This window comes from Hyperoodon ampullatus (assembly GCF_949752795.1).
Source record: "Hyperoodon ampullatus genome assembly, chromosome: 7".
NCBI lineage: Eukaryota > Metazoa > Chordata > Mammalia > Artiodactyla > Ziphiidae > Hyperoodon > Hyperoodon ampullatus.
In genome coordinates, this window is record NC_136920.1 from 79,900,062 (window position 1) to 79,919,519 (window position 19,458).

The 19,458-nt window shown below is 41.0% G+C and overlaps 1 pseudogene across 1 annotated transcript in view; it reads left to right on the top strand.

The window, feature by feature from the left end:
- Window positions 1–5,123, top strand: part of LOC307055636 (centrosomal protein of 78 kDa-like) — a 359,743-nt pseudogene extending 354,620 nt beyond the window's left edge. Inside the window, exons 12-15 of the transcript in view lie at window positions 467–544; window positions 1,997–2,167; window positions 3,410–3,581; window positions 4,491–5,123. The product of the transcript in view is annotated as a centrosomal protein of 78 kDa-like (transcript). The remainder of the gene's footprint in view (window positions 1–466; window positions 545–1,996; window positions 2,168–3,409; window positions 3,582–4,490) is intronic.
- Window positions 5,124–19,458: the final 14,335 nt, after the last annotated feature.

Sequence of the window (19,458 nt, forward strand, 5' to 3'; positions counted from 1 at the left end):
CGATTATTTAGTACCCAGGGAACTCCAGGAACAGTGCTTGACTGTAAATTGCTTTAAAAGTGATTACTTTTTTAAAACATGCTTTTGAATCTGCAATTATGCAATTCAGGTATGCTAAGCAGGTTCGTTAATAGGACTTCCTGCTATAAAGAGACCCACAAATAAAAATAGAATTTTTCTTTCTTGGTCGTAACTTCTTATTTCTGACTTACTATGTTATGTGCATATGCCTTTTATGGTGGGCTGCCACAAATTTATGTTGGAAAGAGTGGAATTTAAATAAATCTTTGCAAATTTGATAGATTTTGATCATTCATTTCACTGGCATGGTATGCTATGACCAGTAGCAGACTAAAATCTGAGTTCACTTCTGGCTCTGCCCCTAAGTCCTGATGAGACCAATAGCTGGAAAGGCTTTTGGATATTATACTATGAATTACTTATAATATTGACTCTGTTTGTTTAGGAAACCCTGGAGGAGTGCCTAAAGCAGTTAAAGGAGGAAAGAGTAATAAGACTGAAGGCTGATAGACGAGTCAGTGAGGTAAACACGTTTCATCTGCTTTTGAGAGTGTTTTGGTTTTATTTTGATTTGATTTTAAGCCATATACACATATTTTGTAAGCTTTAAAACTGTAATATGTTGCAAATTGGTTGTATCATATGGACTTTTGCATTTACTGGTATTTAGTGATCATATGATCTATATTCCAGAAAGCATGTTTTTAAAGATGTGAAAATCTGGTTTTGTGTATGTGTGTGTGTGCTTTTATATGACATTAGCTTATTTCCTGTTCATGATTCTTTGATTCAAGAAGGCACTTTCTGTGCATGTATTGTATATACAGTAACATAAAAGACATGATGAGACTCTCCTGGCAATGAATTAGGAAAGTGAATCATTTAAATAAATTTAAGGTATTGGAAAACTTCTAAGAATGTAATGAAAGATAAAAATATATACTATGAGAATTACATTAGGTAATGTGCATGAAAGCAGGGCATAATCTAAAAAGTTCTATCTAAATATAATTTATCACAGGGTGAGTGTAGGGAGGAATTTTTGAAAGTGCATCCATTGGATTGGCAGACACTCATTCAATAAATGTTGAGCACCTGCTCATGTAAGGCAAAAGGGGCATCATGAACATTAACGGCCTTTCTGAGAAATACAAGAGTTGAGCTTACAGGGGGTTTTAAGTGTGTAGATGACGAGCGGAAGGGGAAGAGTGCACGGGGGTGAATATGTTCAAGAAGCCAAAGAAAATATTGGTGATCGTACATTTAATAAATTGGGTTGGGTATGATTTAGGACTTTTAAACGTAAGCATTAGATATTTTACTCACTAAAGTTAATTCTTAACATTCAGCAGAGTTGTAATATGTTTTGTTCAAATCAGATTCTATAATTCACTTTCTAATTTAAGGGAAACTTAAAGCAGGTCATTTTCTAATGTGGAATGAGGCTCCATTATGAATTGAACCAGTTAGAAATGTGATCTTTTGTGAAAGATCATTAATAAAACGGTAACTTCGGTTTATTTATATACCACCTAAGTGTTATATAGGAAACTTTGTTGGGTGCCTGTGGGTTTTGGTTATTATGTGATATGGTCTCTGTCTTTACTGGTGGAGGGTTACACTAATTATAAATTAATTACATTTTGAGTGTTTTAGTTTTGTTCCTTGAAACTAGGCAAGACTACTTTTTGTTTTTTGTTTTTTTGGGTTTTTTGTGCGGTATGTGAGCCTCTCAATGTTGTGGCCTCTCCCGTTGCGGAGCACAGGCTCCGGACGCACAGGCTCAGCAGCCATGGCTCACGGGCCCAGCCGCTACGCAGCATGTGGGATCTTCCCGGACTGGGGCACGAACCCGTGTCCCCTGCATTGGCAGGCGGACTCACAACCACTGCGCCACCAGGGAAGCCCAAGGCAAGACTACTTTTGATGACAATGAGAAAAAATCATGTCAGACGTTTTCAGTCTTCTTGTATAGCTGGAACATGAAAATGCCCAGTTAAGAAACACAACTTTCTCTTTGTCTGAAGCCCTTCATGCCCACTCATTGACTGACAAGCATGATCCTGGATGATGAAGGTGTTTTGGGCAGCACTGAGAATTCTTTTCAGAAGTTCCATGCTTTCCTGGTTCTCCTTAAAGATGCTGGGTTAGTTCATTTCTCTTCATGGCATTCTTCTCTTTGCGACTCTAATGGTAGTTTGCTGAGGAACTGGAGCAATATTCATCACTTACGTGGCCATATTTAGCCAAATTTAGTGTAATTATAGGTAATATCGTTGACGTTTTAAAATGAGGAATTAAATTTTTTAAGAAATGCAAATAGGGAAGCCTGCTTTGGTAGAGTGGGGAGCCCATTATAAAAGAGTAACCTGTAGACAGAGTAATTAGTAGGTATAGTTGTTTTGTAAAGACTAAATTAAAGGCAGTTTTCATTGAAAATATTCGGGAATGCATAAGAATTTTCCTATCTTTCACTTCTTTTGCTTGTTTGATAAGTTTGAATTAAAGTTATCTTTGCCTTAGACATAAAAATGATTATTAATCTGCAGGGGAGATATAGGTCAGTGGTTCTCAACCGGGAGCAATTTTGCTGAAAGAGGGAAGTGGAGATTGATAGTTGATGGAGTGGTGTTTTGTCAGTGAATGAATTGGTGTTGGTGTTGGGAAGGAAGGAACAAACACATTCTTGGAAACTGGAGGAAAGATGGTAAAGAAGTGTGGGACAGGGAGATCAGCTCGGTGCTTTGTGACCGCCTGGAGGGGTGGGATGGGGAGGGTGGGAGGGAGGGAGATGCATGAGGGAAGGGATGTGGGAACAGATGTATATGTATGACTGATTCACTTTGTTATAAAGCAGAAACTAATAAAAAAAAAAAAAAAGGTCAGGAAAAAAAAAAAAGTGTGGGAATGGAGGTGTGACAGGCAATGGACAGGGTTCATGGTACATATTGAAGCTGCTAGTGAGACAGTGGGATGTCTCCTAGAGGATGAATCTGGAAAGGGCTGAGGATTTGGGGGAGAGAGAGGCTTGTAGTCTGGAGTAGGATGTTGGCTTTTAAGATTTTAGAAGTAGGGCTTCCCTGGTGGCGGGGTGGTTGAGAGTCTGCCTGCCGATGCAGGGGATACGGGTTCGTGCCCCGGTCTGGGAGGATCCCGCATGGCGCGGAGCGGCTGGGCCCGTGAGCCATGGCCTCTGAGCCTGCGCGGCCGGAGCCTGTGCTCCGCAACGGGAGAGGCCACAGGAGTGAGAGGCCCGCGTACCCCCCCAAAAAAAAAAAAAAAAAAAAGATTTTAGTAGTATTTCATGATTGTAGGTCTGGGGAAATCTAAACTTCTCTTCTGTGATTATAATAACCTTTGTCTTTTCTCCTTTCCTCCTCTCGTCTAGGCTTGGGCAGTTGGCCACAATGGCTGGTATAGATCAGTCAGATTTTCATTTACTAGGTCGTCCCCCGATGAATTCTACTGTTAGTAGTCCACCTAAAGAAGAAAAGAAGGCACTTGAAGAAGGAAAATCAGAATCAAAACAGGGTGCCCCATAACAAATGCAAAATAGCCAAGTAAATGGACAGAACAGCACTTAATGATTCTAAGAGTGATTAGCAAAAAGGAAATGACCAAGTCAGGGAGAAAACAATAATGATCAGTCTCTAATAGTTCACATGCTCGGGAGCTAGAAGACTCTGGAGTCCTTTCCAAATCTGAGATTAGTAAATGTGTGCCCATTTCATGATACTGTACTTTTGTAAATAAGGAGACTGGAAGTTCTTTAGAAAATTTATGAGTTAAAGCAAACTATCCTTGATGAAGAAAGAAGACATTAGAGAAAATATTCCAGATTTTAAATTGTATAAATGTCTATTCTGTTCATATTTTATCTAGGTTTCTATTTGTATGCAGTCAGCTTATAATGAAGGAACACTAATGAAGGTACACATACTGATATAATTTTTAAAATAAGTAATCCAGACATAGCTAATAGGTAACATATTAGAGTGAATCACCTGGTTATAGGAATGGGAGGGGAAAACCTGTCAGCTTTTCCTCTAGCCTTACTTGGAGCCCCCATCAGCCAATCTCAGAGTGGTCTTGGGAACTGACAGCTTGAGAACACAGTCTGGTCACAAACTATATACGGTTTACATGTGCCTGGAGGATAGAAAAGAAATTAATTATCTTACAGAATAGGGTTTTATTTTTAGTGAGGGAAAGGAAATGGGTAATAACTACCCCAATCACCAAAGTCTGAAAACGTAGCGGACATAGCCTTGGTTATAGCTAGGTTAAGCTGAGAATCACTTGGCAAGATATAATTACAAAAAAAAACTGGCTCTGAAATCTTCTGATTAATCAATTGACTGTGTTAATAATAAGATTACAGAGTAACATTGAAGTTTTGAACTCTACTTTTTAATGGTTGGCTTTGTTCATCACTGAATTTTTGTCTTGTCTTTTGTCTTCCCCTCCACTTTCCGAAAATTACAGGTGATGCTAGGATTCCTTTGCCTCTCGACTCCTTCCGTGTCCCAGCGTCTACTCAGGAGGCCTTAGAAACTTCCAAAGACAACCTGGGGGTCCCAGTCACAGAGCAGCGGCAGGAGTCTTTTGAAGATTTCATTGCTAGAACATGTTCTCCTTCAGCAGACGTCATTTCTGGAACTGGAAGTCAAAGAAAAGAAGAGGAATTATCTAGAAATAGCAGGTCTTCTTCAGAGAAAATGAGCAAAGCAGGTGAATAGACCAAAAACTACTCTGCTAAGAAACAACCTGGGAAGGACCTGCATTCCTGCTCTGACTCACCTGTAAAGCAGAAAAGCAAAGGAATTGGGCAAAATAATTCTTTGGTTAATAAACCAATTAAAAGTGAGTCTTCGAAAAAACACATTTCTGTTAAGAAAGAGAGTAGAATAGTGACTGTTTCATCAAAGACAACTAAAAGTAAACTCAGTCTACTAGAACAGTCTGAAAATGATACTCTTGGATCTGATTGTGAATTTCAAGAAAGCATCCATACTCTATCATGCCTAACATAGGTCTAAATCTTTTAAAATTATGTTTTTGCCTTCAAATTTTAATAAATTACTTATGTTTTTATTATAGCATATGGTGTTTTCAGTTACTTGACTGGAAGCCATTAGAGAAAGATTTTTTTATCTATACTTTTTTATTATAATGAAAGTTTTGGTGTACTTTTCCTTGTAACACTTTGCACCATTCACTCAGCTAGTGTATACTGAGGGCTTCATATGTACAGTACTTTTCTGGGTGCTGTTGCTTTCAGCAGTGAACAAAATAAAGCCTTTACTCTCCTGGAACTAGCACTCTGTGGTGGGAGAAAACATAAACAACAAAGCAGGCTAAGGGTTAAAAAGAGATGGGAATAATAAATGGAATAGTTTTACCATTTGGTTAAACATCAAACTATTATATGAATCACACGGCCAGAAGCCATTGACATATTTTAATTCATAATAACCAGAGAGCCTCAAACATTTACCAAGGCACTTAACCGTGTTTATGGATTACAGCAACGCTCTGAGGTAGGGAACTCTTACCATCCCCATTTTATAGATGAACAGTCTGAGGAGACATTATGTGAGTTGCCCAGAATTGCACAGCTATAAGTAAGTGGGAAGTTGCAATGTGACCCGAACCCATGCTCTTTTTTTTTTTTTTTAATGTATGGACTTTATTATCTTTCATTTGTTTCTGATTTATGTGAATTTTTTCTTTAAAGATTTTTTCTGATGTCAACCATTTTTAAAGTGTTTATTGCATTTGTTACAGTATTGCTTCTGTTTTATATTTTGGTTTTTTGGCCTCAAGGCATGTGGGATCTTAGCTCCCCGACCAGGGATTGAACCCTCACCCCGTCCATTGGAAGGCAAAGTCTTAACCACTGGACCACCAGGGAAGTTCCCCTTACGTGACTATTTTTCTGGCAATTTTTTTAAATTTTATTTTTTATTGACATACACTTGAATTACAGTGTTGTGTTAATTACTGCTGTACAGGAAAGTGACTCAGTTACACATTTATGTACATTCTTTTTCATATTCTTTTCCATTACGGTTTATCACAGGATATAGAATATAGTTCCCTGTGCTCTACAGTAGGACCTTTTTGGGGTTTTTTTAAATACATGCACTTTCTTAAAATAAATGTATGTATGTATGTATGTATTTTTGGCTGTGTTTGGCCTTTGTTGCTGCACGCCGGCTTCCTCTAGTTGAGGTGCACGTGCTTCTCATTGTGGTGGCTTCTCTTGTTGCAGAGCACGGGCTCTAGGTGCCTGGACTTCAGTAGTTGTGACATCCGGCTTAGTTGCTCTCTGGCATGTGGGATCTTCCCGGACCAGGGCTTGAACCCATGTCCCCTGCATTGGCAGGCGTATTCTTAACCACTGCGCCACCAGGGAAGTCCCATGTAGGACCTTTTTGTTTATCCATCCTGTATATACACCAGTTTGCATCTGCTAATCCCAAACTCCCAATCCAACCCTCTCCCACCCCCTCCTCCTTGGCAACCGCCAGTCTATTCTCTATGTCCTTGGTTATGTTTCTGTTCACACATAGGCTGTAACCAGGCTCTTAATTACTTTGTTATCCTGTTTCCTTGTTAAGAGAAGAAGGGTTTAAGGAAGGCACTGAGAGAGAAGCCAGTGACCACTAGAAGTGCAAAAAGAGTGGGGCTGTCAGAAAGCACACCTGTCTCCTTCCCCCATCGTGAGCAGAATTTTTAAATGGCAGAGTATGTAAGAGTATGTGATGACACATCTCTGGATTAAATGATGTCTCCCTGGTAAAACATGTACAGATAAGTCTTTAGTTCAATCAGAGTGAAAGGTGAGATCAGAGAAAAGCTGGAGTGTCAGATTTCTTGTAGAAGGTCCTGCCTGATTGTTACTAAGAGGGCTACTACAGTACTAGTTAGTTCATTAGTCATGGGTTGAGTGTTAGAGGAGTGAAACAACGGGCAAGATGTAGTGTTGGCCCTTTAGCGGTGGAGTGAGAGGGGAAGACGCACAGCAGATGTCTCATCCTGCACGTGACATGCTGTGACGGGCATATTCAGGGCGTTTAGTCAGTGTTTGTGGAAGAAGAGGGGGAGCCGTGAGGCAAAGAAAAGTCGTCAAAAGAGGCAGTCCCTAAGCTAAGTCTTAAAGGACTCGTGAGAAACTGGTGAGTCAGCCGGTGAAAGGCAAGGATACTCAAGGCAGAGTGAACAGCGGAAGTCCAGAGCCGTGAGTGTGCGAGGGGTGTGTTACAGAGCCACAGGCACAGGCTCTGGAGGATCAGTGCAGTGTCCCCAGGCAGCGGCAAGTGCCCCTAAAAGAGGCAGCGAGGAGGAGGAGAGCAGGTCTTAACCATCCATGTGCGTGGAGCTGGTTTCCTCAGAAAATAGCTAAGAATGGAAAGGAAAAGTTCAGGTGGCATTTTAGACCACTGACGTCAGTATGGATGAGGAATCTGAAGAAGCCTGGAGATAATTATGCCCCACTCTTCTGAGGAACAGTGCTTTATATTTTCAAGTGGGATTTTCACGCTGCCACCTCCTCTCCTGCCCCTACTGAAAGGTTTATAGGCCGGCAGAAGGGAGAACCTGACTTAAGTAAAGTTAATCAGGTTCCTTTACGGTACAGCTTCTCGGGGCTGCTGTAGGCTAATGTTCATTCTGGATCGTCACAGCAGGCGTATGGTACACAGCCATCCTCAAAGCTATTTGACCCTAGAGTCCTTTTTTAATAGAATGTCTAACAAGTGGTTCCACCAAACAGCAATTTCGTAACTTCTAGACCAGGTAATAGCAAGAAGAAAGGGGTCTGAAATAAGGTATAGATGAAGGGAGGAAATAAGTTCTAATTGTATTTAGGAAATTAGCAGCAAGACTTGACCTTGGGAAGTAAGGAAGAAGTAGGAGGCGGAGGCTGAACCCCCATCTGTGTGACTAAGGTTGGGTGGTGGTACCATTGAGTTTGGAAATAGGGGATAAAGAACTGAAGTGGGGAAAAGACTTTAGTTCTGGACATGTAGAATTTTAAAGCACCTGTAGAATTCAGAAGACAAACTGGTAGATAACTGGACATGCACGTGAAGACATGGAAAGATAAAAATTTGAATGTCATCAGCACATATCAGCAGTCATTAAAATCATGAAAATGGATGAGATTTCAGAGAATTGTGAGTACTGACAACGTTTAAGTAATAAGCAGAGAAAGAATTCTGGGAAGGAGAGAGGTGATAGAGTTTCAAGCAGGAGGAAGTAGATGCCAGTGTCATCCTTCAGAGAATGTGAGCGTCCATTGGATTTGGGCAGTTAGGTCCCCAGTGACCTTAGAGCAGTTCAGTGAAGTGGTGGACAAAAAGCCAGATGGCAATAAACTGAGGGTGTAGGGCTGCCTGTCGGGGCCAGGCGGGGCTAGTGAGGACAGTGGGAATAGGCTACTCTCAAGGAGTTTGGATGAAAAGAGAAAATAATTAGCAAAAAAGAATTTTTTAGAATGAGAAGGACATATTTTATATGTTGAAATGAAGGAACCAATAAAGGATATCCTGAAGATGTAGACAATAATTTAGAGAATTGGGAAAACATGGACATATGAATAAGAAAAAAAACCTTGCACAGTATATAAAAATCACTTGTATCCTTCGAGCTGGATGGATACTGGTAAGTTTGGGAGGAAATAAAGGTAAGAAGAGATAGAAGTTAAATAAGTTTATACTGATAGCCTCAGTTTTCTTTGACACAGATTTTTCAGAGACACATATATACACATACATAATTACCGTTTGAAAATTCTTTCATAGTTACATGTTTTATTAATCACGTCTGAGAAAAGTCACTGATTTTCATTTTGTACAGCATTATCTTGTAAGGACAAGATACAGTGACAGCTTCCATGCTTTTTGCATATCAGAGCTGACACTGAAAGTATCTGCATAATTGAATTTTCACTTCTTATTTGTAATAAGTTTATCCTTAGGAGGATACTTTCATAGTGTTTGATCACAGATGAGTTTGGGCATTGCTATCACTCAATAATGTTAAGCATCTGTCAGGTTCTCTCCTATACTATATATTAATTTTTTGTCCGTTAAGCAAATATTTATTGGCGGCCTGTGAGAATAAGATACACCTAGGTCCTCTTTCCTTGGTATATTCACAAAAGCCTCTGAAACTAAATTTCCAAGTCAGGCCATACTAAGGCCTGGCATAATAAGTTTTCATTGTTAACAGTTTTTTTGTGTTTGTGGGGGTTTTTTGTTTTTATTTTTTTGAAGCAAGGATAAGACACTGTCTTAACTCAGTAGTTGTCCATTCATTAATAAGACAAAGAAGACATTGATGAAGCATGGTATTTTGAATATCCTTTCCACAGAATAGGTAATGGGCCATCCTGAAACTCTGGTGAGATGCTTATCATTTTCAGATTTTGGAGTGGCTGAGAAAACCCTATTACACCTTGAATTATCACTAGAAACATGACTTCAGCCAAATAAAAACAGTGCCTCTGCCTACTGAGGTGGTCAATTTCCATCTCAACAAAAGTGACCATTTCTCCTTTAGATTAAAGTCAAGAAAATCCCCTCTGTCCAGGATGCAATAATGGGGTGCACGAAAGAGGAAAACTGAAGCTATTCCCTCTTTACACCTGAACAGTGAATTCATTCTGATACCAAATATTTGTTATGATTCTGTTATGACCAGGTGCTTTATTGTTTAGAGATCAAGTTACTGTTCATCCTTGGTAAGTAAGAAAAATCCACGTTTTAGGACTCTGAATAGTAACTTTATATATATATATTATATATATATATTAAAAATAAATATGTATATTATATGTAATATATATTCCACCTATTCAACAAAATTGTAACTTTCATCATCTCTTACGAATGATGAACTGTATTCACTCTTTGGAAAGGGCTTATAGGGAATTAAAGTCTCCATATACTTTTTATATAAGACCGTGGAAACCAAATTCTCAACTGGGAGCAAAGTTAGGTTTTGCTATGAAGGTTTATGCTTGCCTGGCCTTAGAGTGGTAGGCCAGGAACTCAAGTTTTTTTCCTCTTAGTTACTGTCATTGATGCCACCCTGAAAAAATTTGGAGGAAGTATTTTTGAAATAGCTTTATCTCAGTAACCCTTTAAAAATGCTTCAGGGTATGGGGAACATAACTGTCAAAATGTTCAAGCAACTCTTGTTGATGTAAGTGTAATTGATCAGGAGCAATACAGGAAGGAGCTGGGTACAAAAGACAAAAGGCGTGAGGCTATTTCATGTATTGTTTTTGGCTTATTGTACAAAACAGAGAAAGTCTCATACACTCGCACAGCCAAGGTCCCCTACTGTTCTCTCCTTTTAGTAGAAATAAAAGAGAGCTCGTTTCTCAATAGCAGCATTCTATCCTTAAGTGGTTGATATTCTGATGGTCTCTGGAGCAGAGAATAATTCCGTGTCAGCTCTGACCTCTAGTCACCGGGTTCTCTGTAACTTAGTCTTTCATGGCCAAGGACTATAATCATTATTTCGATTTATATTTAGCATCTCAAAATGGAAAGGATTCCATGGACAACAAAACAGGAAGTGATTTCATGAAGTGTTTTAGTATGGATAAAACAATAAACTATAAAAATACAAATCATCAGTAAAGCTTTTTCTTTCCGGAGAACTATATTCAGAAATTAATGTAAGCCTCTAAGGTGCGCATGTGTGTTTTTTCACCCGTGATCATGTTTGTATGTGTGTGCATTCCACTGCTACAGGAGACATGCAAAATGATATCAGATTTGTACTGGTTTCTCCCAAGAACTGTGTGCTCGCAGGGTTCGTTCAGGAAGGTGAGTGCCCTACCACCACATCACAGTCATATCTCATCACCTTCGGCAGGAATAGTTTACACTTTAACCTCACATGCAGGCTCATTAAATTAGTATTACTCATCAGAACTTGCTTACTAATAAAACAAGCTGAATTAGCCACTGCAGAATCATATTTGGAAATTCAATGAAAATTTTACCTTTTTAATAAAGGCCCAGAAATATTATTTCAGAGCAGGTGGTACAGAAAACTGTGGTCAAATTTGACATTCATTAATCATTGAAGTGTGGAACGTGACAGGTGAAAATTGGTATTGATTTCTTTCCTCTAATATTTGGAAGAGTTCTAACAGGTAAATCAAATGAGATAACAAGACATATCAAGTCTCACTCATTTCTATGATCACATCCTCCCCACATATCACTCCTTTGCCTGCCATGTTTTGAATAATTCAATGCCCATAGTCTTTCCAGTCCAGTGTATTATAAGACACACTCAAGCTGGGTTTCAATCATATTAGACTGAAAGCTGAACATTTTATGAAGGATTATTTAAAACCAAATGCGTCTTGAGCCCAGCAGCCTTTGAAACCAAACAATCCTGGGAGTTCAGTTGGATTCAGAAAATTCAGTAATCCTATTTGATGTATGTTAACCGTATCAATATTAACAACCTTCCGCTGGATTTCAGCACTGATTTGAGAGCTGAGTTACTACTGGTCTTGTATTTTACCTAGTTGTGAAAGCACTGAGAGAGTTGTTCTTGGGTTGAACTTGACCTGCCTCTGGGAATGCTCTCTGTTCTATCCATCTTGAAAAGCTTTATTCAAGTACATTTCTCTGCCTTCCTTCTCTTCACTTGCACCCCTTGGGAAAACGAAAGATGCTCAAATATAGATGTGAACACTGCAGGTGCTCTGCTTGGCAATGGTGTCTTTCAGCTTCCCAATAAAAAATTATATTGCTGACCACCCATTTGACCAAAAAGTGACTCATTTTACTGACAGATGTCTGGATTGAGATGCCAAAAGAAATAGGTCATTTCAAATTTCCTTTTTAAGTCATAGCTTTGTGTTGCAACACTACTTGTTCAAAACTTAGATCATGAAGGTTCCTTCCTATGACCTCCAAATAATTAAAATGTTCTTCAATAGGCTATATAAAAAGCAAGCAGAGGGGCTTCCCTGGTGGCACAGTGGTTGGGAGTCCGCCTGCCGATGCAGGGGACACGGGTTCATGCCCCGGTCCGGGAGTATCCCACATGCCACGGAGCGGCTGGGCCCGTGGGCCATGGCCGCTGGGCCTGCGCGTCCGGAGCCTGTGCTCCGCAACGGGAGAGGCCGCAGCAGTGAGAGGCACGCATACCGCAACAACAAAAATAAATAAATAAAATAAAATAAAGCAAGCAGAATATTCCTAATTATCAATCTTTGTCTTGAGTCATATAGTTCTTGTAATTTCAAGGAAGAGAAACTCAAATGTAAAGTGTTACAATAGCCAAGCATACCAGCACTATTATCTAACCATTCAGCAATTTTCTCTGCCAAGTCACTCTGAATCTTAGACTACTGAGGATGTCTTCTTAATTAATTTTTAAGGTTCTCCTCTTTTGAGTTAAAAAATGGTCCCAATTTTATAAGTAAAATTAAAGAAAAATACCAAATAGAACATCTGAGATGTTTCCATTAGGCATTATATATATATATACATAAATTTAATAGATATACATATATAAATGCACTGGGATACATCTCCATCTTCTGTGTCAGTCGGACATAGGTCCATTTTCTTAGGAATAGGGAACTCCTTTCACAATGGAAGTGAGGAAATTGGCAAATGTACACCATATAAGTACTTTTGGATGGTAGTGACCAAGTTCTCAAAACACACGCACGCACACACACACACACACACACACACACACACACTGAAGAATATCAGAACACTTAACATTTCAAAGACACAGGAAGAGAAATGCAAGTTTCCCCTAGAAAGCCTTTTGTTTTTTTGAAGTCAGAATTCTGAAAAGATGTTTTTATCAAGCCAGCTTTTTCTAACTTAACTGCATATGCAATAAAAGAGTCCTATCTTAGTCATTTTTAGGGCAAGATTTTCTTTAAGTCCCAAGAAAGTAAGCACTTGTAAATGTAAATTTTGTATGTACATAAACCTGGCCAGGATATCCATTGGAGGCTGGAAATCTGTTGTTGTTCCTTTTCTTTTTGTATTGAAAGCTAAGTTCCCCATTCTGAGTTCAATTTGTGAAGATCACTTTTATTTTGACAAACTCTATTAAAGTAGCCAATTCAAGGAAGACAGGTTAGTCTTCCACCTAATTACCCAGTCCAAATTTTACTCAGTGTCTTTCACCTGAGCAAAGTCTCCCCAGTCTTTCAACTGAGGATAAACCACGCAGTGTCTAAACTGAGCAAGATCTTCCCAGTGTCTTTTAAGTGAGGCTAACCCACTTGAGCAAGTCTTCCCAGTGTTTTTCTACCGAGGTTAAGCTCTCAGTGTTTAAACTGAGTAAAAATCTTCCCAGTGTCTTTCACTGAGGAGGACCCAGGTACTTCTTCTTGAAACCAAGTTTCAAGGATAACCTACTACTCAAGAGAAGAGTTTAACACCACTGAATAAAACTTAGGATCATCAACCAAAACTGGAGATCCAAGAACCAGGAGATACTCACCCAAATTCGTCTGGACTCTCTGAGAAAGCGGACAGGCCCAAGAAGCCTCTGCTGGTGCCAGGACTCTGGATCCTCATAGAGTTCAGGCAAAGAAGAAAAGTCTGCTCTGGGCCCCTTCATTGGTTGCCAAGACTGCTGACTGAAAAATATGCACAACCCAAAAGGAGAATTATGTTTTATTTGGCAGATTTTCTGAGGACTTAAGCCCAGAACACAGCCTGTCAGATCACTCTGAGGAACTGCTCAGAAGACCTAAGGGAGGAGTCAACAAAAACCAGGTAGTCAGAACATCAAAAGATTACTATTAATTAAAGAAAACTAGACCTCTCAAGTTAAGGACTTCAGCACTTTTCTATGTATGAGAAGATGAAAGAATCTGGGCTCCGTGAAATCATTCCTTTGATATGCACCTTAACTCTAGAACCAGTACCCTGTTTTTCTCCATCCCGAATCCCCTCAAGGTGCACAGTTGAGGGTTCCTGCTTTGACGTCTGACTTGATGACTGCAGCATCCTTTGTCTACTGATATGGCAGGGAACATTTTTCATCCACGGGTAAGAAATTGAGGAGAAAATTAACATAATTCAAGATATAAAACCATTACAATACTAAAAATTCCCAAATGTCAAACAAACATAAGTACCCTTGACCTGTAAAATGGAAGATGCCAAAGAAGGGAAAAAAAGAAACAATAAAGAAAATGTAGAAAATAAAGCATAAAATAAGATGGCAGAAATCAATAACAGTAGAACAATAACTAAATAAATCAAGGTAAATGTTATCATAAGATTTTTAAATTTCAAAAAAAAACCCCATCAAACAAAACATATTGAAAATAAAGTAATAGAGAAAATTTAGAGAGCAAATATGAATGCAAAGAAGACCTGTTAGGTAGTTAGGCAGACATTAGCAGCAAGGAGGTGACAGTGGTGAGAAAGACAAGAAGAAGAAATTGAGTCACACCCAGCCATCTGGGGACTCTCCCTTGACTCCACCCAGAACGGGAGAAACTATGGTCGGGTGGTGGGCAGCTTATCCTGATAAAGAGAGGCACAGTAACACAAGGCGACTTCTCCAGGCTGTGCATGCCCAGACCAGACAGGCGTATAACCTATAGTAAATCCAGACTCATTAGACCATAATTACAATAAATTACATGTGGTTTTGCCACTCCCCCCACCCAGTAGGCATTTCTTGGGGATTCAAGGATGAGAGCATGCGCAGCAGAAAACTTGTTCCATAGCTCAGGACTGTCAATCAAATAATGATCCTTGTCACTCACCCCCACCTCTCTGCAAAATGCTCCTTAAAAGCGCTCGGAAGCCTTTATAGGAATGCTGCTTTCAATTTGCAGAAACAGTACACCCATCCCCCCCCACCCCGAGAGTGTACCTTTGCTTCCATATACTTTGCTTTGGGCTTGCTTCACTTCGCTGAAATAGCCTGTTCTCAGAAACAGCCTGCTCTTTCTCTCTCCTTCTCTCTCTCCCTCTCTGAGAGTGTACCTATGCTTAACTAAACTTTGCTTTCTGCTTAAGCTTAACATGGGAGTTTGCGATCCTTTGCTTACTATCATGGAACCAAGATAGCCGGTCCAGGCCTTCCACTGACCTCCTCGGTTGAAGCTATTTTGTTACAAAGCATGTCCACATGGTGACAGACCTAAGTCTAAATTTTGATAAAAGGTTGAATTAAGGTGAGACTATCATATGGGAGGAAAAGACTGTAGGAAAAATAGTAGGTGTAGGAGATATGTTTGTGAAAGTGCACATTCATGGCAATATAGCCAAATAAACTCACATGCCCACATTCCCACTAAAACTGTATAAAATTATGACCAAGAAGCAGAGAATACACATTATTTTAAAGCCCTCATGGGGCATTAAGACATATTTACCATGTGAATCCTTCAGTGAATCTTGTGTTACTGCTAAGGGATAGGAAGTGGTGTCATAAGGGAATTTTGTGTAAGACTCAAAGCTCCCTTTCTCTATGGTTCAGGCTGGACTTGAAGCTTCAGGGGCCTGGGAGGATGGGGCAGGAAAGGCAAGGCGCACTCAGAAAAGAGAATACATACATAACACACTAGGGATATCTGAAGAGGCTGCTCAAGACCTGGCTCAGCCCCAAGGGTTTGACCCCTAGTCCTACTCTTCACCCTACAGCCCTTTGGGGTCAGGACCTTGGCTCACCCTAACCCATTCCTAGCTTCCGGGTATAGAATGAGTGCACATGTCTGAATGTTAATGTTCTCTCAAAATTGACATGTTGAAATCCTACCTCTTAAAGATAGGAGGCGGGGCCATGCAAAAGTGCTTATGAGCTTTCATGAATGGGATTAGTGCCTTATAAAAGAGACTCCAGAGATATCTCTAGCCTCCTCCCATCATATGAGGATACAGAGAGAAGGCTCCAGCTGTGAACCAAGAAGAGAGCTCTCACTATGAGGTGCCCATACTGGTGACTTGATCTTGGGCTTCCCAGCCTCCAGAACTGTGATAATAAATGTCTGTTGTCTTTCATCTACCCAGTCTATGGTATATTGTTATAGCAGCCCTAATGGATTAAGACCACATACTTCAAAATTTATCTGGAGAGTGGGGACTGTCTTATCATTGCAAACTAAGAAGTTGGGTTGAGACCACATAGGAAAGATTTTTTTTACATAGAAAATTATGGATTACTGGATTTGAAAGTACTAGATTGGTTAAGGAAAATGAGTACGTGTGTGTGTGCGTGTTTGCAGTGTGTCCCAAAAGTTTTTGTGCAGTTTAAAGATTTACTAACTCCAGAATTATAAACACTACAAACTTACAAAAATATCATTTGAAGGTTTAACTGTTACCAGATGCAAGTCTGTGTGCCTGATGCACAGTGAGGCTAAATACTGAAACATCAGAGTTTGGAGCAGAGAAAGGTTTACACAGTGCCATGCAAGAAGACACGTGGCTCATGCCCAGGAAAAACCCCAAACTCCCTGAAGGCTTTCAGCAAAGCCTTTTTAAAGGCAAGGTGAGGGAGGGGCATGGCTAATTGTTGCAAATATCTTGGTGTTGGATCCTTTGTTCTAGCAGCTGGCCAGATGGGTCAGATCCTGGTCAGGTCACATGTTCCTGTAAACCTCCAACAAAACAATTATTATTCTCTGTTCTGCAACTTTTTCTCTCCATGAATGGGCTCTTAAAAGTCAGAGCCTTAGAAATAGGCTATCCTGTATATTTCAGGCTCTAGGCAACATTGTTTTACAAAAAGTGCAGAGCCAGCCTGGGTCACAGGGATGGACAGAGTTAGCTCAGGCAACAAAGCATAAAGATTAAAGTAAAAAAGATCTGATGTGGAGTCAGATTTGTTCTTCCCTATTACATAACTATTTATAATTCTTTCATACTTATGAATTTTGAAAAATAAATTATTTTAATTTTTGTGTGTAGTTCCCTCTGATAGAAAATGAGGCAAAACATACACTATTCAAAATTCACCAAACTAAAATTCAAGTTCTATCCCTGGGTTTACACAAGACACAAACATGATGTGGGAAAGTTGGAGCTGAGGACAAAGGAAATCCTGAGTAAAAACGTCTGTGAAACAGCCAGTCTTCCAGGGTCAGCTTAAGATGTTCAAGAGTTATCAAGTTGGTGGGCCTCAAGTAAAGGTCTCTAATGGATGAAGGAACCAGGTTCCAGATGGAATGAACAGAAAATTGGCTAAGGTCTCTCTGACAGGATGAGAGTAGTTGGAAGGAGGGATCTGGAAGCCCCAGGAGGGTGCAGGTGTCTGTGGGTCTGGATGGGAAGGAGGGGCAGTGATTCAGCCTCTTTCTCTTAATGTCCCTCCCCCACACTCAGGAGCCCTTTGTGACAAGGCCACAGCTCTGTGATGCAGGCCTGGGGTTCTGCCATCAAGTGAACTCCCAGTGCTCTGTTGCCTGAGGGCAGCAATGCAGTTCAGAAGATGGAGAATCTCTTTTCTTTGAAAAACATTGGTGCTATCTGGCTGAGATCCAGCCCAACTTCCTGGGTGATTGATATCATCCTTGGGATCCTGTGTGGACTGGGGCTCTTCCTAATGTTACTCCCCTGCTTCCAGAGTAATCCATTCTTAGCACCACCTAGGAAACATAGAAACATCAGGAAGGTACGAAACCTTTGGCTTAATCCCAGCAGAGATTCTCTCTTTTTTTCTTATTCTTATTTCCACTTTTCTAAACCACCTAGAGAGACTCCTGAGATGGGAACTCTCAGAAAAGTATAGAACATCATCCTTCTAGGGAAAAGCCAGGCCAGAGAGGGGTTAGAGTGGGCATGAGGATTTCTAGCCTAAGATCGTAGACCAGGAGTTCAGGTATGGTAGAGGGCTCCAGGGCAAGTCCCCAGTGCAGTGACTAATGGTTAAGGACTGGATTACTAAGAGTTCAATCTCTGCAGGAAGGCTGACCCCTGAGCCCTGGTTCACCAGCCACCTTCCCACAGCGGGTGTCTCAAGTGAGACCTTCCTCTGTGTTGGGGCTGATCTAAGGGCAATGCTGAGCCCCTGAGAGCCTGAGAGAAGAGGCTGGAGTGGAGGTCTGGCCTTGGGAAGCAGAATCCTATCTGACAAAGCTCACGTGGGCATTTAGGTCTGAGAATGTGTGTGTTTCTTGATCAGAGGAACAGTGACAGAAGAAATCTATGGTGATTAAAACTTAAAAAATCCTTCTTGGGCTTCCCTGGTGGTGCAGTGGTTGAGAGTCCGCCTGCCAATGCAGGGGACGTGGGTTCGTGCCCCGGTCCGGGAGGATCCCACATGCCGCGGCGCGGCTGGGCCCAAGAGCCATGGCCGCTGGGCCTGTGCGTCCGGAGCCTGTGCTCCACAACGGGAGAGGCCACAACAGTGAGAGGCCGGCGTACCGCAAAAAAAAAAAAAAAAAAAATCCTTCTTTGCACTCTTCAAAGAAGAAAAACTGAAAATATTTTTATCCACTTTAAAAATAAGTAAAAGGGGAAAAAAACCCACAGAGTTTTAGTTAAATGTAGAGAGTCATGTTGTTCATGAACACAGCTTGCCTAGATAGATGACAGTGAGAGTTGGGTGTTAGCCCCTCATTTTTTCTTCTCTCTCAGGATCAAGTAGAGCTGAAGGGGAGGAGCAGGAGTAGGAAGAAAAGTGGATCTTTGAAAGGTCAGCCTTTGCCGTTCAGCCCTGCGCGCCCCCGAGAGTTAGCTTCCATCTCTCCTAATCCTGAGGGCCCAGCTTCACGGTCTCTGAGGATGCCAGTGGCAGAGCTTATTCTTCAGGAAACAGAGCCTTGGGAAGGCTCGTTGGAAGGAGATCAGAGCCCAGATACTTCCCAGAAATTTGTGCTTAGAATGAAGCCATGAGGACCTAGAAATGGGGTGTGTGGACTGTGGTGGACCACTGGTGCCTGGGTTGGGAAGTGGGACCTCCAAGTCCAACTGTGGACAAGTTGTTTAACTTTGCTCAGATTCCTCTGTGTGATGACCACTGACCTTTCTCCCCTACACGGCAGTTGTAAGGGCTACAGGGGTTAATTAACGTGGAGGCACTTTGCAAAGGACAAACCCTTTTCAAGTGAGACTTACCATCACTGTCAGGGACATGTGGCCTTGGACACTGATACTTGGGCTCCAGAGTCTAATCCTCCAAAGATTTCCCTTAAAGGGCCATTGCACTCAGCCTCCTGAAAGACTCTTAGGCCTCTGCCTTCACCACCATGACCCAGTCTCCTGATTTCCAGCTTGCAGAGATTGCCTGGAAGAACTGGAGGGGACTCACAACCTGGTTTCACTTCTGCAAAGGTAAAGAATCTTTCCCCTTCTCTCCTGGGTCGTCCTTCCTCCCAGAGCCTATAATGTGACCCCAGCCCTGGGAGGGGGAGCCATGGGAGGGCGTGGCTAAAGCCCTAGGGTGAGGGAGAGCAGGAGCATT